Source organism: Oreochromis niloticus, linkage group LG16, assembly GCF_001858045.2.
Source record: "Oreochromis niloticus isolate F11D_XX linkage group LG16, O_niloticus_UMD_NMBU, whole genome shotgun sequence".
Classification (NCBI taxonomy): Eukaryota; Metazoa; Chordata; class Actinopteri; order Cichliformes; family Cichlidae; genus Oreochromis; species Oreochromis niloticus.
Window position 1 is genome coordinate 22,143,484 of NC_031987.2, and position 16,842 is coordinate 22,160,325.

Below are 16,842 nucleotides of genomic sequence, written 5' to 3' on the forward strand. Positions count from 1 at the left end.
TCTAAAACTGATTTTGAAATATATGTTTAAAATAAAATGACGCTGAGCTTAAATAACTATAATAATTTATTGCCCCCATTAAATTGTCCCATGTGTTTGCCTTTGCGAAAAACAGAAAAAAACAGTATTAAAAGCATAATCTTTTTTAGCAAGGACTCGGTTGTGTAACCGATACAGGGAAATGTGAGAGCACCCAAAGACATAAAAAAACGTAAACATACACGTTCACACATTCTGACACACACACACACACACACATACACACACAATAGGATCCCTCTTGGCAATCTATGACCCAAATCCTCTATGAACCTCCTCCCTCTTGGCTCCTCTAGTTCTGTTTTCTCTCAGTCTGTCTTTCTGGCAAGGGATTGGGACCTCGTACATACAGTTGTGATTTTTTTCCAATCGGTTTCGAGTAGAAATACAGGTTGTTTGTAAGTAAAACAGCATCTTAACTTGTGTCTGAGCAGTATTCGTCTTTTTTGCCCCTCGCTGGTAATTATACTGATAATAAATCTATTTCTTGCCTGAGATCTCTTTTCTATAGTCACTCAGAAATATAATACCTGTGTCTTTGTTTTCTCTTTCAAAAATATCTTTACCTTTGGTACTATATCACCTCTGAGTGAGACGCTGGATCCCAGTATGAAAAAAGAGCAGGTGTCCAGGAGAGAGAGTGGCTACTAAGGCTACAGAGGGTTAAATGCTGGCTCTGACCCCCACCGATCACCCTGCGGAGTCTATAATGCCCCCCATAGAGTGAGGTCACATAGAGACACGTGGCTATGCTTTGGGAATATAAACTAGGCAAGACTTGTGCAGTTATAGAGAAAACGGAGGGAAGGGATTTCAAAGAAAGTCTTCTGAGAGTTGCCATATGCTCAATAAGCCCTTTAACGCCTTCTCTCTTTACCATAAGCTGTCATAAGGATGATGTTCACACACTCAGCAGACAGCTCCATCCCTCAGAGCATTCCTCTTTTTAAGTACATTGAGAGCCTCAACAAGATACTAATTTAAAGTACTAATTTAACAATATGAATATTATAAATTGCGAATAAAATTCTATGTTCATAATCGTATTCAGGTAGAATTAAGTCTGTTACACACAACCCTATGCAATCTGCAGACAAATTAAAGTGAACACCTATCAGCTGCAGGGAGAATTTCATGGTTTTATCCATGAGCTGAAGCTGCATCGTGGCCGCTTTCGTACATATTTGAGGATGTCAGTGGGGCAGTTTGAGCTCTTGTTGGCAGAGTTGGGAGCACATCTGAGGAGGCAGAGAAATTATTTCAGAGAGCCGTTTGACCCCGAGCAATGTCTGGCTGTGTGTCTGAAGTAAAATAGTGTTATTTAATTTTTTGTATAATCAGTACCGGTTTGTGTTTCGAGCTACAGCGCACTTGTTGCCAAATGCAGTGGTCTGATTGATCAGATCTGTTTATTTGGAAAAATCAGTTTGGTTCGAAAAAATAAATGCCCCAAATTAAAAACGTGCAAAATATTTGGGACAGATTTTACACATGACAAAAGCGCTGTGGGTTCAAAAACAGGCAACTGCAAGCACTTGCCACATTTTGGGGTCATTTAGGCCGGCTGTGGCCTCAATTTTGGTGACCTCATAGTTGGTCTACACAAGAACTAATGTTATGACCATTATCAGGGACCAAGTAGCCATGAACATACAGGCACAGGTGTAATCTTCAAAAAATGTGTTTTATTATACCCCAAAAAGGACAAATTTTTTACAAAAATTGAAAATGACAAAAACAAACTATTTTAAGAACCAAGTGGGTCCATAAAAGAGGTCAATTCAAGAGGAACCCCATTCCCCCCTGCATGGTCAAAGCAGATAGTTAAGTCTATTTTATTGGCTTCTGCATTTAAACCAGCTCCACCCTTAGCCTTAGTTGTTGTCTTTTTTTATAACTAGTTACTATAGCTTAGCCCACTGCTTTCAGTTAGTGCTATTAACTTCATTTTTAAAGTAATATATAATATTTCACCTGTCTACAAACACATACCCCGTAACAAACCAAAGTGCTAAAAAATTCAACATAAAGCTGATCGAGCTTATCGTTAATATTATTTAGATTTATTTATTTATCACACTGAAGGATCCTCAATCGTGAGCAGCGTGGTGGAGGCAACTCAGGACACTGTTTTCAGCCTCTCAACTCCACACAACATCAAAGTCACTGGACTGCTGAACCCCCATAGAGAGACTCCCTCCGCAGGGTCTGGGGGCTGTTTTGGAAGGGGTCATGCAACGGTACGGGGGTGACTCAGAGCTCCATAATAAAAGCCCAAGCTACAAAAGTAAATGACAGGTATGGTAAAATAAAAACACAGAGAAAAAGTTAACTGTATTAACTGGAAAACAATAACATTGCTGACCTGACCAATCCTGCTAAACCGCTGCAGGACCCCTGACAGTGACCTGATCTTGTTCACTCCAGTGTCAGTGGCCTGGGGCATATACATGGACCTGCCAATACCTTCCCAGCACCGTAGCTTTACACACACCACTGTTTTTGCCTTCCTTTACATGAATAAATGTAAACCACCCTGCACACACTACACTTATTTTAATGTCTATTAATGTCAGAAAATATTCCATATCCATGTCTTGTCCTATGTTTACTTGTAATCCTTATATACCAAGTGCCCCAGCAGTCTGCTTGGTAATGCACCGTGTATAAGTGTCTTTATTGGAGAGCTGCTGGAGTGCACCCTGATTCTATTGTTGCATAATACCTATCATTCTTCAGCTATCCCTGTCAAACATCAAAAACATCTTTAAAAAATGCTCATATATTTGTTGTTGCTCATGTTGAAGTGTCTTTTAATTATATATACACTTCAAAGGGTCGCACATCTCTGGAGGGCTGTGAAGATTTTAGAAAGTGCAGGGAAAAAAATTGTTTTAAATAGATTTAAATGTTTTATTTTCCAAAAAATCTCACATTTGAAATTTTATTTTTTTCGTGAATGAAATTAACATAAAATTGACGTTTGGAGAGAAAATGCCTTTCTCAACAATCAGTAACTCAAAAGCACCTGAAACATGACTTTAATCACATATTTCTTGTAATATTTCATTCATATTGTTGCTAGGTAAAGTAAAAAGTATATTTCCCTCTGAAATAAGTCAAATGGAAATTTAAATCACGCTTGAGTAAAGCTCATCGTATTCTACCTGAGTGCTTACACGCATTAGGTCACACCAGTTCACCGCGAACTATGACAGAAAAGGTCAGCGTGGATCAACACAATGCCTCGCAAGCAAACATGGCCAGACCAACAACAAAGCGTTAATCAGCTTTCAGCTCTTTGTGGAAATTACTCCATTACATGGACAACTGTGTGATGAAGTCAGGAGACAAGCAGCAGGCTGATAATACACTCGCGCACACTGTTGCGAGGTTACTAATATCCACTCGGGTCTGGCATTGATGAATGAGATTCCCGGGTTAGCGTGGAGGTGTATTAACTGTGAGGTGAGAGAGAAAAGGATGCGGTGAATGGACAAAAGCAGTTGGGTGATTAACCAAAGTTTGTGTGAATGGCCCCTCTGATAGTTTCTCAAACGCGCATTGTTACGTTGGTGCTCGACCACGTTCGAATGTGGGGTCTTATTATTCTCATGGCAGATATTGAGAGGGAGGGAATTCTTTATGCAGACACTGTTTCACTAGGCAATCTTTTTCATGCTCTGCTATCCTATTGAGTTCTTCTTTGTGGTTTCAACAAAGCTATTTTTTTATATAACCACACAGCAGCAATCAATATTTTATCACTCATCTGAATTAAACTAACTCGTGAAAATCTCCACAAGGTTTTAGAGACTGTCACAGAAAGGTTCAGCACCTTCATTTCGTGATACAGCCAACCCAACAATTTAAAGCAACAATACATTTACTTGAAAACACAATTAAACATCATTTTAAGAAACTCGTATTGATAGATTTTGGTCTATATCCTCATTTTAGCATGAATAAAAAGGTCAGTTGATAAAATACAATTCTGTGCAACATGATAGGGAAGATAAACCAAAGAAAAGGAAAAGAAAAAATAACAATTTCACAACTTTTTGCCTGTTCCCCTCTAACAGATGTAGATACATGGGTGTGTTTGTGTTACTGTTTGATTGACTAGAGGCCTTTTCAGACACTCGGTCCATTGCCTGTTTATCTACACTCATTAAAAAGACAGAAAACAAAAACACAAAAAGCAATTTTCACTTTTGGTTCAGTTGGAACCAGCCGGGAACCAGTAGTTGTTTCTATCAATGTGCCCTGCTCTTAATATTGTCATAACAGCAGTGGATTGAAAGCAACATTAATTCACAGTTTATATTTGCACATTTTCTTGCGATTTGATTGCAGTTTGTGTTGTCCTGCTGTAATATCTGGATAGATGTCTAAAATAAGAGTCATTAGTAATTACAGTAGCTCTGGGAGAAGAAAAGCAAAGTGCCTACCAAACACCTTCAGCGAGTGTCTTACAGTGTACAATAAAAGGGTGAATTAAACAAATGTGTCATCTGAAGCACAAATGTCAGTGCATTACAAAGAACAGAACATACTGTGTGAAATGCTGCGGATTTCAGATCCGGCACACTTCTGCCTGTTTAAAGTAAAACTCCTCTCAATTTGACCTCATGGCTATTCTAAGGATGTGAGAGCACCTTCTCAGATCTATAAATGGGTGACTTATAATGAGTATGATGACACCAAGCAGAAATACTTTTCTGTTTCATCAGGGAACTCACACAATCTGATTTACTCTATTCTTCTGTTTCAGATGTAATATATAGGATTGTCCTTTGTTCAAAAAGACGGTTAAGTCTGCTCTGGAAAAATCTGGAAAACCTTAGAATTAGAGCCAACCTATTGTGTTACGTTATATTTAAAATTTACTGTGGCACACACTGTCATTAGACTCTAATGTGTCTAAAACGATAGATGTTAGGATGTAAGCAAGAATTAAGAATTTATGTGAAGAAAGCCGACATCCTTATTCTACTTTGCAGTGGGATTAAGCAATAAGGAAATGTTATTGGCTTTAGCTAAGAATTACCATATTTTCATAAGCACCTGGACTTTGAAGGGAAAGCCTTAAGAAAACAACATAACAGTCACTTTCAAACCAAAGGAAACCTTAGACAGCTCTTATAAGTCATAAAGGAAGTCCCCTGTTTTTTGTGTCCATAATGCAGTAACTCTATTAAACTCCATCTTTTATAGTTTAGGTATTGGCACTCTCCAGCAGGATTTAAAGGCAACTGCCATGTATTAATTAAAAAAACAAAACATGTAAACATCAGCAGAGACGTTACAGACATCATAGAATAACTAGAAAGACTGTCTTTTGCAACCCACTGCATTAATGCCAGCACACGTGATTCATTTGCACCGGGCTTGTGGGACTTGTAGTCTGTCTGAGGAAGATTCTGTCTAATGCCTGCTTAACAACACAACAAGTTTGTGTTTTCAATAAACTTTCTAGACCAACACTTCTAGTGTATGTGCAGTACATACAAGAAGTTTAATGTAAGGTATGACCTCTTCTAGATGTGAGGCAACCCGTCACACATCTGCACATGGACTGCACAAGTTTCCAGATCAGTTGTTGAGGAACGTCCCTCCATTCCTGGATGAGTGCGGCCTGTAGCTGCACTCATCCCCCTCAATCCCCATTGTCCTGTTGAAAAAGCTGGAGGAAGGGGTGCTGCTGCAAGAAAAGCACAAGTACAAGTTGGAGCAGTCAGATTGGCACCAAGAACAATTGGATCGAAGACGGACATGCAAAGCTGCTAATGCCAGCACATACCGTGCAAATGCGATCTTGGTGTGTTTTAGTCAGTCACAGCATGGTGGCACTGATGACAGTGCAATATATCCACCAACCATTTTTTTGTGTTCTGAGACCACTGGCTTGAGATTCCAGTAAATTGAACCAATTCTGAGGTTTACAAGTGAGTTGATTTGTCCCTGGCAGAGAACCAACCCGCCACTGACTAAAACCAGTCGACCGGAACCATGAACTACTCACAGAATTTGTTTGGGTTGTCTAAGAAATTAAAATTACGCACTGAGGAAGAGTGAAAATGTTTTTCGTGACATAAAACTTTTTAAAAATAGTCACTTGTCATGTTATTTAATTCAAAAGATCACAGTTTTCTTACCAAGCCATGAAAACAAACAAAACAAACCAATACCTCCAAGCAGGGCAACTTGTTGCTGTGGTTGTAGCCTGTAGCTTTTACTTCACCCTCCACCAGGTGGGTAATGTGACACATTAGCATGTTTGTAAAAATGCAGTTTTTCTTTCTAAATGTCGCACTCTAATTTTAAGAAATATTCAAGTCATTTTGTTTTTAAATTTAAATCTTTGGTCTCAGAAATTCTGAATGTTTTCTTGAATTGTAACTCAATCCCTAGGCTCCAGTTTCTAACTTTTGTTTTTGTTACCTGTAATGACCTTAATCATATCTGGTTTTCACTGCAGTGGCCCAGACAATGACGCACTGTTTCCCACTTAATTAAAGGAGCTACACTTATTGATAGATTGGGTTTTGGTAAATGATCATCAGAGTATGTTTTATTTTCATTACTGCTGTTTGTGCATGAGGGGAAGGTTGTGGTGATTAATATTACCTCTGCATGTGCCTGAATGATGGACCTTGGGAAGCAGAAAGACAAGGACAAGACATGAATGCTCCACTGCACGTCGGGCTCAGTTAACACTGCAGCCACACAGGTTGTGGCAGAGAGTGAATATAAATGGGCTAATAGGTCCCTCCTGTGTAGTGTTGTCAAGGTTTTACCCTTTTCTGTCAGATAATATATGTTGTATCCATACTAGCTACTAAAAGGAATGATTCTTATAGTTCACATATTACTACTTTGGGATTCACTATTTCCAGATGCAATGCTTTAAAGCATACGAACAACTTAGAATTGCTTTAAGACCTGCTCTCTGACGCAGAGTAAGCAATATTTTTGATGCACTTTTCTACGCGGAACACAAATTTACTTTCCTGCGAGAAAAAATACTTGTTCGTGAATAAGCTTTGGCTTGTATATTTTCCATTTTTAAAATGAGATTTCTCTACCAACTTAATGCTGCAGTTTGCAGGGATCTGACTAAATGCACCAGTCAAGATATAACTTTTCTCACTGAGTTTAAGTCCTTCCTGTGGCACAAGTCATTGGCCAAGAAATCAATTTAATCTTTTTCCTTTAATGAAAACTTATTTGTTATAATTAATTGATAACTGTAACTGCTGCTGGCTCTAAGCATTGATACACAATTCTTCTATATAATAACCCAATTCCTAAAAAAGTTGGAATACTGTGGAAAGTGTCAACAAAAACAAAATGCAAGGATCTGCAAATCTGAGTGAGGGTTACAGAAAAGAGACATCTGGATTAGGTTAATTGGCAACAGATCAGTAACATGATTGGGTGTAAAAAAGAGCATCTTAGAGAGAGAGAGTTGCTCACATCTCAGTAAAGATGGGCACAAGTTCACCACCCTATAAAAAAAACACTATGAGAACCATTTCAGAATGATGTTGCTCATTGTAAAATTGTGCGAATTATCTACGGCACATAACATCCTCAAAGGAGAATCTGGAGAAATCTGGAGAATCTGGAAAAAGGGTGAAAATCAGGATTGGATGTGACTTTCGGCCTTTAGGTGGCACTGCATTAAAACGCTTTGAACTTTCTAGAAATCATGGTCTGTGAACACACAATCCACAAATGCAGGTTAAAGCTCCATCATGCAAAGAAGATGGCCTGTCTCAACGTGGTCCAGAACTACTGCTGTCTTCTGTGGGCCAAAGCACATTTTAAAAGGATTCCAAACTTTACAAAAAGTTTGGACTTACGGCTCAAATACTTCTGAATACTCGAATACTTATTTCTTGAAACAACAATACATTCTGTGATGTGTTGTTCATACTCTTCATGTAGTTCTGCACACTTGTAGCTGAATTTGTGCACAAAGACTCGTAGACTGTAAAAACGATAACTGAATACTTGTTTGAACTAATATCATTTCGTGAGAATGTATTTTCATGTTTCCAAATAATGACAGGAATATGATGAACTCCATCTACTTCTCCAACCCCTAAACGCTCGGTCTACGCTATAAAAGCAAAGAGAATAAACAAGACAGTACAGTTGTGGACCAGTCAGTGAAGCAATGAGTTGAAATGCTCTACAAAGTTTGAAAAAGCACAGGGGGGTTGTTGATTTGATTTGTTTTCAGTTCTTTGTACGCTATTTTGAACTATTGATGCCTGCAACATGGAAGTAGACAGCAACAGATGAGAGACTGAAGTTCAAGTTGAACCATCCTTTGGCTGTGTACAGAGGTCTGCTTACATGTGTCAGATTATCTCCCCCTGCACATGTACGCCTGCGTCGGCTCGCTCTTACATATCTTTCTTTCTCTAAATCCTTTCTTCTTAACACAGCCTCTTCTCCATTCTACATTCCTCCCTGTGTGTCTCTCCATCTTTCGTGGTGCAGTCGTTTGTTTCTGGCTGTCTTTGATCATGAGCTGAGGAGGACAGTAATCTACTGGAAGCCAAGTGTTTATATCTAGGACGGCTAAGAACTGGGTCACACGTGACTCCTTCTGCCCTCGGCCCACATGGGCGCTACCTCGAAGTTTCCTCATGGTTGTCTCACTACTGTGCCCGAGTTTGCCAGCAGTAACTCAGCAGAATGGATTGAAGTGTTCATCCAAGTGTCAAGGTGATACCATGACAAAGGACAGACGTCCTGTACAACATGCAGTACTTTCCTGCCATTTAAATCAATAATGTGGCATCAGGCCAATTCAAAGAAGATTACAGTGATTTAAAGCTACAGCCTATTACTGCTGTCAGCATCTGGTTTATGTTACATTTTTAAAAATGAAATACATTAAAATAAATTTATCACTAGTACTGCTTATGAACTTTGGCATTCAGTATAAGTAAATGCTGGCCTGCTAAACTAAATGCTTTAGCATTAAACATTATACTTGCTCAGCACCCGCATGTTTGCACTGATATTGTGAGCACGTTAGCAGACTGACTTTAGCTTTTAGATCAAAGCACCACTATAACACAGTTTGCCTTTGTAGGTCACCTTTAGATGGAACTGGGGAAGGCTGTGTCATCTGGGGCTGATGGGCTTAACGTATAAAGATCAGACCTGGTCAGTTTCTCTCTGTTTTTCCTTTCCATATGGCTGACACGTAGTCTCCTAGCATACATGCCTATTCCTCATTCAACAAGCTACTACTACTATATGAAACAGATTTTCATATTATTTTGAGCAGATAATCTAGTTAAATCATGGACTTTTGTAGACTTGTATGTATAGAGCTTTTAGCCTGAAAAGAGCTTGACTCCTTTTGTCTTTCCTGCATGTCTCACATGTCATTATTTTTGGCCGGACACCAACAGCAGGGGCAATCCTTAAACAGCAGGGCGGCTGCTGGCTGTGCAGACTGGTAAAATGGACCCAGGGAGTCTCTTTTATCTGTGTTGGCGCACCAGTTGGTTAAGGTGTGCTATATCGTGGCTGTGCTCGCTGCTGCATATCAACCATTGTGTTATGTATCCATCACAGTTGATCAAAGCTGGAGGAGACATATATCTGTGACCACTGCAGAGGCATCAGATGCTGATTCGAAAGCTCCCCACTGAAGACAAAACTGACTTGTCAGTGGAGGGTTTTTTTTTTTCTGTGACTCTAGATTATATAACCTCACTGTTGAGACTCTTTTTGAAAACACAAACATCGTAGTGTAAACCAAACTGAAAAATGTCTCAGACATTAAACAAGAACATGATGTGATAGCGCGATTTCTAAGCTGTTTTCATGGGGTTTTATTCCAAGACGATGACTGACTGAAAGTAAGCAGAGTGTAATGCCATTACAGACATCCTCGGTGATTGCATTACGCTCTGTTTAGGATATCAGGGATAAAGTTGTCAGTGATGATGCAAGTGATGAAAAGCTTTATCTGAATTTATCTTTGCAGTGTTTTGTTTATCCGATCAGAGAGACTATAATGATCCAATAATACTGCAGATCTTTGAATACAAACTCTGTATTCACTGTGTTTATCCAGCACAGGCTCTTTCAAGACTGAAAACTCTGTTCCTTTAAAACTGTACATAAAACCGATGGGATGCTGCAAAAGGTGGGGGAAACAAAACAGGAATTTTGCATAGGTATTAGGCAAATAGGACAAATATGCAGCTGGAAGAAAAAAATATTTTCTGTTTTTACTGCTGAACCTTTTTTAACCTACAAAATGAAGACTAAGGGGTGTAGTTGTACACTTTGCTTGCTTAGAGCTGCAAATATGAGGCTATATAGTTGCCTTTCTCGCTGACAGTTCCCTTTTTCAAAGTCACCAGAAAATACTCCAAAACATTAAAAAAAATCTATTGCAGTGTCTCATCAAAGACAACGCAAAAACGCAGATGTGCAGCCATTACCCTCTCTGGGGTTTTGTCAAATTCATATATTAGAATAGTGCTTTGAAATTTGCCAGGAGACACAACACAGCAGGATGTCTAGTTGGCTTTTTTTGGAAAGGTAATGCCACTGCGGATCAGTAATGGAGTGGCTAGGAAGGAATGAAATTTGAGACTTTAAGTAAAGGAAATTTACACATATAATGCTGTTCTTTCCTTGCTTTCATTAGGCCACTGACAGAAAGCAGCACTCGGGGCCAGGAAGACTGCACGGTGATGTCAGAGAGGACGGAGGCACGTGTGCTCCCACAGATGTTCCGGTAATTACAGGGGAATGAATAGTGATGTTTTAAGAGGAGATCTGGGGCAATTACAGTGATTTAAAGCAATGGAGCCGGGCCCCGAACGCACACCTTCTAATTACCAGGCGAAATCTCGCAGTGAGCACGACAGATTTGGCATGTTTGCATAATCAAACAAAGGCTGCTGTATGATGTTTATCTTTCAATATTTAAAGGTCTCGATTCTGCTGCTGCTCGATAGTGCACTTGCGCCGTGATGTGTTTGTTTCCGCTGCCGCTGTTGTCGCTGTTAATGACTTTGAAGGAGCTTGGTGATATATTTAGCTGCTAATCAGACGAAATTAATCTAAAGTAATTTGGAAATTTTGTTGCATTGCAATAGCTTGGGGGAATGCATTAGATAGGAGTGTGTGTGAGGGGGTTGCCCACAAGAGGCTAAAACAGGGATATAATTTCATTTGATTGCCACACTCATCAAGTCCAAATGAAGATTAATGAACACATGATGGAGGATTGAAAATAATAATATTCCCGTTGTCTTTAGGGCTCTAATTTGTTTGAGAACATGCTGTCACGCTACAGAGGGCTTATTGGCATTTGCTAATGGACTGCTCATTGCAATGGAGACAAGGAGGGGGGCATCTGTATACACTAGTGAGACCACGAGCCATGAAGAGTGAAAAGGGAATGGGCAGTGGATGTGTTTTTAAGCACTATCTGAGGAGACTGTTATTAAGAACAACTTTGCATAAAAGTGTGTGAGAAGGATAGAGTTAGTGCACTGGGGGGAGGCGGGGCAATTCCCTAAATAACTTGTTCATTGATCGCAGCGAGTAGATGCAGTATTGAGTGTTGTTCACCCAAAGGTCCCAGATCCACTAATAATTAATTGCAATAGAATGAGGAGGGAGAGCGTCTATACTGCATTGCAGTTCTACACAGTACATTGGAGATCCAGTGTGTAACAGTCTACGTTCAACCCTGTCTCCTTACTGATTTGCACAGCAGTTACTTTTTGAAGGAATAGTGATGCTGATTTATTTATGCATTTATACTAATAATAGGAAAAATGTTTTAGTGGCCATCTCCTTTGTTTTTCTGCAATATTTTCTGTTGCATCTGAAGAATAAAAGATTGTTTTTATTATTATGTGCATTTATTTAAAGGCAGAATAAATGCACTGTTTGTTTGAAATTCAGAGAATACAAAGTGACTTGGATCAGACGACAGGATAAGTTGGATTGCGGACTTTTAATCAAGACCATTGTTTAAACTGACTTTTATTTAAACTAATTACACTCTGAATGAACTCATACCTTATATTTACATTTCCAGCCTGCCTTCTTTAAGATCTGTTTCAGAACTTCATTCTTTGAAAAATAAGTATGCAGCAACTACAGCCTGAGAATTTTTTTCCAGCCTTCCAACATGAAGTCATTTAATGGGAAAGTAAACAACAGTTGTTTTATTTGCCATAGCAGTAGTTTGAAGTCTAATGATGTGATGCACCATCCTTCACTATAAGAAAAAAAGTGTCATGCTTGAAGTCAGAGCTTTGACAAGTTGGAAAAATCTGCAAAATGCATTATTTCTTTTAAGGGCACAACTTGTCTTGTTCATGCATTCCTCAAGCCAGTACATAGTGCACTGTACAGTACACAGTATACTGAGGGAAGTATCAACAAACGTTCACAGTGCCAGTATTGTAAGTTTGTAACTAGCCGATGGTTTGAGAGATTAATGAATTGATTTTTTTTTCTAGATGTTCATAAACTGAGCAGCTTTGCATGTGAGATAAATCTAGCAAAATGCTTCAGGCTGTCATACCTCTCTTAACAAAATTACTGTTAATAGTTCAGTGTGCTTCACTGCATCAACGTTGGTTTGAGCTAAGTGTGTCACAAAAATGATTTGTTTAGGCCTCAGTTACACTGGCCTAGAGAACCTCCCAAGTGAAAGTTGTGCCTTATTGCTGTAACCAACACATTTAAAAAGGCACAACTTTTACTTTGAAGGCTAACCATCTCTTTCTGGTTTGCATCACATTTTTTCAGTTTCCATTGTTTGCAGACAAGTTGGTGCCTTCCATTCAAACTATAGGCAACCTCAGCAATCAGCTTTTGACCAAAGCAATCAAAAAGTTGTTAGTGCTGTTAGTACTGTTAGTGCAACTTGCCAACTGGTTGAGGAATATACATTTTTCCCTTGAAAGTGACAGCTTCCAGGCGGTCACTCTCCCTGCGTCAGGGTAACTAAGGTCTAAATAAATAATTTGTGTGACTCTTAACTCACATCAACACCAAAGAAATCACAAGGTTTCCTGTGTATGCCTCTTTACTACTGATTTCACACAAGTGACTCCAGAAACCACTCACCAATTGGTGCTGGACTGTACACTTGTCCATAGTAACAGGTGGTTGCCAGGGGCACAGAGACTGGTTTCTTGGCCTGTTAGACTGGAGCTTTATTGGTCAGCATCACAACAATCTCCATCAACCACTTGCAACCAGTGATTGTGACCCACATGACTAGTGATTACCAGATGGTCACTAACCAGTCTCTAGGCCTATGTGACTAAGTGGGTCTATCACACATACTACCTTATTTTGCCAATGCTGTCAGCTTTCTTTACATATTTTAAGTTGAAGTAGGTTAATGCAAACTTAGTGACTTATATCTGAATTGCTTATGTTGTGTTAATTACATCAGTGTGTGTGCATTCTGCAAATCTAAGGAGATGCATAGCCAGTAGAAGTTGTTTATTATGCATATCTTGAAGCCATCTTCACAGTTGAATCATTTTTAGCATTAACACATTAAAGACCACTATTTATATATTTGTGTAGTAGTTGTCAGTCCCTGCTGGCGCAGTGAAAGAAACAAAACAGAAGGGAACAACTGGGCATTTTATTGAGAATGAAAGCATATAACTCTCACACATAAAGTACAGTACACATCTGGGAAAAGCACATTTTGGGACATAAGATGTTGACTATAGCCTTGTTTACAAAGTCATTCAAAAGAGTGAAAGGGGGATGAACAATTATTGCTTCATATGACATACTTTGGTCTTTAGTGTTTGAATAAAGGTTGAATGAGTTTAACCAGCCCTGCATTGTACCTTGTCATTACAACACATTGTCATGTCATGTTAAAAAACATTACCAATATGATTTAATTAATTAAATAACCTAGTTGTTATTTTAATCATGTTAATATTACATGGAAACAGTATACAGGCTTTAATATGCACTCTGTCGATGAGGCTGATTGTTGCCATGTAGTGTTAACCTTTATTCTTCATCATGGCAAAAAGTGATTTTTGTTCTTTGTTTTTTGCCATTTCAGATTTGTTCTTATCGCATGCTTCAGTTCTACAAATGCAAATTTAAATGGCTGCAGTAACATTCAGTGCAGTGACTGTATAAACAATTTTTTTACGGTTATTGATTCAGCTGTAGAAAATCAGTACAGCAGCAACTTCGGTGACCTATGTTAAGTTATATTTTCACGTTTACAAAAAAGGATCCAGTTTTGATTGACTCAGGCTGCCAAACGTACTACCCACACAAAGTGATATGCTCTCTATACAAGAGGCAGAGAGCACGTAATCACTCCAGTATTACAATTATATTTACACACTTGAAATAAATAATAACAAAAGTAATGTAATAATAATTATAAGGTCATTACATGTAACGCTCCATCAGTTTACGAGTACAAAACCCTCCTTACGTAAAGTAACGCCACACTGAGAGGACTAACCTGAGACCCAACCAGGATGATTCACAGAAATAATGATCTGTATAATGGGCCAGAGTCATTGTCTCCCATATCCTTATCTGTTTAACAGTTATAGAGATCTTGAACATCAATATAACAGCTGTCTTTAAAGACAAGAGAATGTAGTCCTCAGGAGAAATTCAAGTCACTCTTTCTTCACATGCTAAATTAAGCTTCTCCATTCTGCATTTTAGTGGCCTGTCCGGTGACTCCCTAATGCATGTAAGTCTCTCCATCATTCTGCATCACCATGCACCCAACAGTACCCCCATGAAACAGGAAAATTTGGAAAATAAATGTATTCATATACCTAATTTTTGTTATGTGTGTAATTTCATGTGGACTTCTTTTATTCCAGCTCAGTGTGAGAGTCTCCACAAAGGTTTTGCCGCGTTCCTCTGCTCTCTGTTTTACTATGTGCGTCTAGTTTGTGAGTTTTTGTGGTGAAAAACACACATATGTCAGAACTTTTTGCATTGCTGTGTTAAAAGTCTAATAAGTACAGACATCAACGTATTAAACCAAGGCTACAGTGTCTACTTTGCTTTAATACATTCGACATGAATCTGGTGACCAAAAAAAGAAAAGCCAACAAAGGAAGCACCACTGAAAGCTGGTGGGCTTACTGTAACATTTAATGGCCATTCAGTGTATTTTACACTGTTGCTGTGGGTTAATGGTTGTGCCTGGATTTTTTTTTCTTTCTGATTGTAAGTGAAACACAAAGAAGGGGAGGACATGTGGCTGACATGATAGTCTGCTGTGGTCTGAGATGCTGGTGCTCTAGCGGAGCATGAAGTCGTGTAGAATGTAGTATAGCAACTTTAAAGCAAGTGTTTGTTAGCTCCACGGCTCAATAACACAGTGCGTTTGCATGTGAGTTATTAATAACTGCGTGCTCACGCTCTCAGCTCTCATCGGCTGACACTGCAGCTACCCAACATCTTATTCCAAGCACCGCTGTCTAAATTGAAAGTACGGAGATGCCTGAGGTTTATGAGTTCTGTCGCAGTCAGGGCTGGGGGATCACGTGCAACATGCAGCTCAAATGAAATGTGTGATTCGAAAGGAGAGAGATGACATTCCTATTTCCTGAGTCATCAAGTATCCACTCTAATGCCTTCTATCTGTCTTTCATCTCGTCTCCTTTCACTTCCCGCAATGTGTTAAAAAAATGCAAGCCTAAGTCGGCTGCAACTTTATTAACTTTTCTGTATAAAATAAGTTGGAGAAATAGGGGAAGGCTTATCTGTTGGGAATTGAGTACGATATGCAGTACAGTATCTGTGCCGTATTTTCATCCTGTCCCAGCTAAAGGTTCGTATAGGTGGGCTTACGCTTAAGCGCATTCACATTTATGCACAAACAGCAAGATTTCTCCTGCTACCTCATGCAGAGGAATAATGTGTAGGTGTGCCCTCTAGGCACTTTCTGATCCTTTGCAAAAACTGAAACAGAAGTAGGAGGTGGAGGGGGGAGCGTGAGGGGAGGGGGGGAGCAAAAGAGAAAAGAAAGCTTTGTAAGGAATGCCATAAAAATGTCAGACACTGACATCTCGCATGACCTTTGGAAATACAGCTCTCTTGTTAAGTAGACTCACTGTCTATAAAAAAATAAATAATGATTAAACTACTTAGTAAAATCTTTTTAAGCTGATTGACATTAATTAGTAGGATAAAAGTATGTTTTTGCATTTGTATTTTTTATTTGGGTTCAAATTCTAATCTCATAGTAAAGATGCCTCCATCACAGACACTTTTTTATTTAATGTATAAAATAAACTTTTACAAGACAGCAAACATTGCTGGGAATATGCTGTCTGTTGCACTGAATGTTCCTTCTTCGCTCACCTTCTTTCACTTGCTATGTGTTTATGCAGCACTTTGAATTTAATCAATAGGTATTATTAATCTGTGGCTCCCTTCCCCAATGTGTCTTTTGACGTATCTTCCCCGCTCACCTTTAATCGGTCGTAGCAGATGGCTGCTGAAGGCTTCTTCCTGTTAAAAGGAAGTTTTTCCTTCCCGCTGTCACCAAGTGCTTGCTCACAGGAAGTCAGATTGTTGGGTTCCTCTCTATTATTGTAGGGTCTTTAACTTGCAATATAAAGCGCCTTGAGCAAACTGTTGTTGTGGTTTGGCGCTATGTAAATAAAACTGAATTAAATTATTAGTTGACATGTTTTTAAAAATAACTGCTAACAACAAGTGATACAAAAATGAGACATTAAAAGGCAATTTAAGAAAATTAAATAA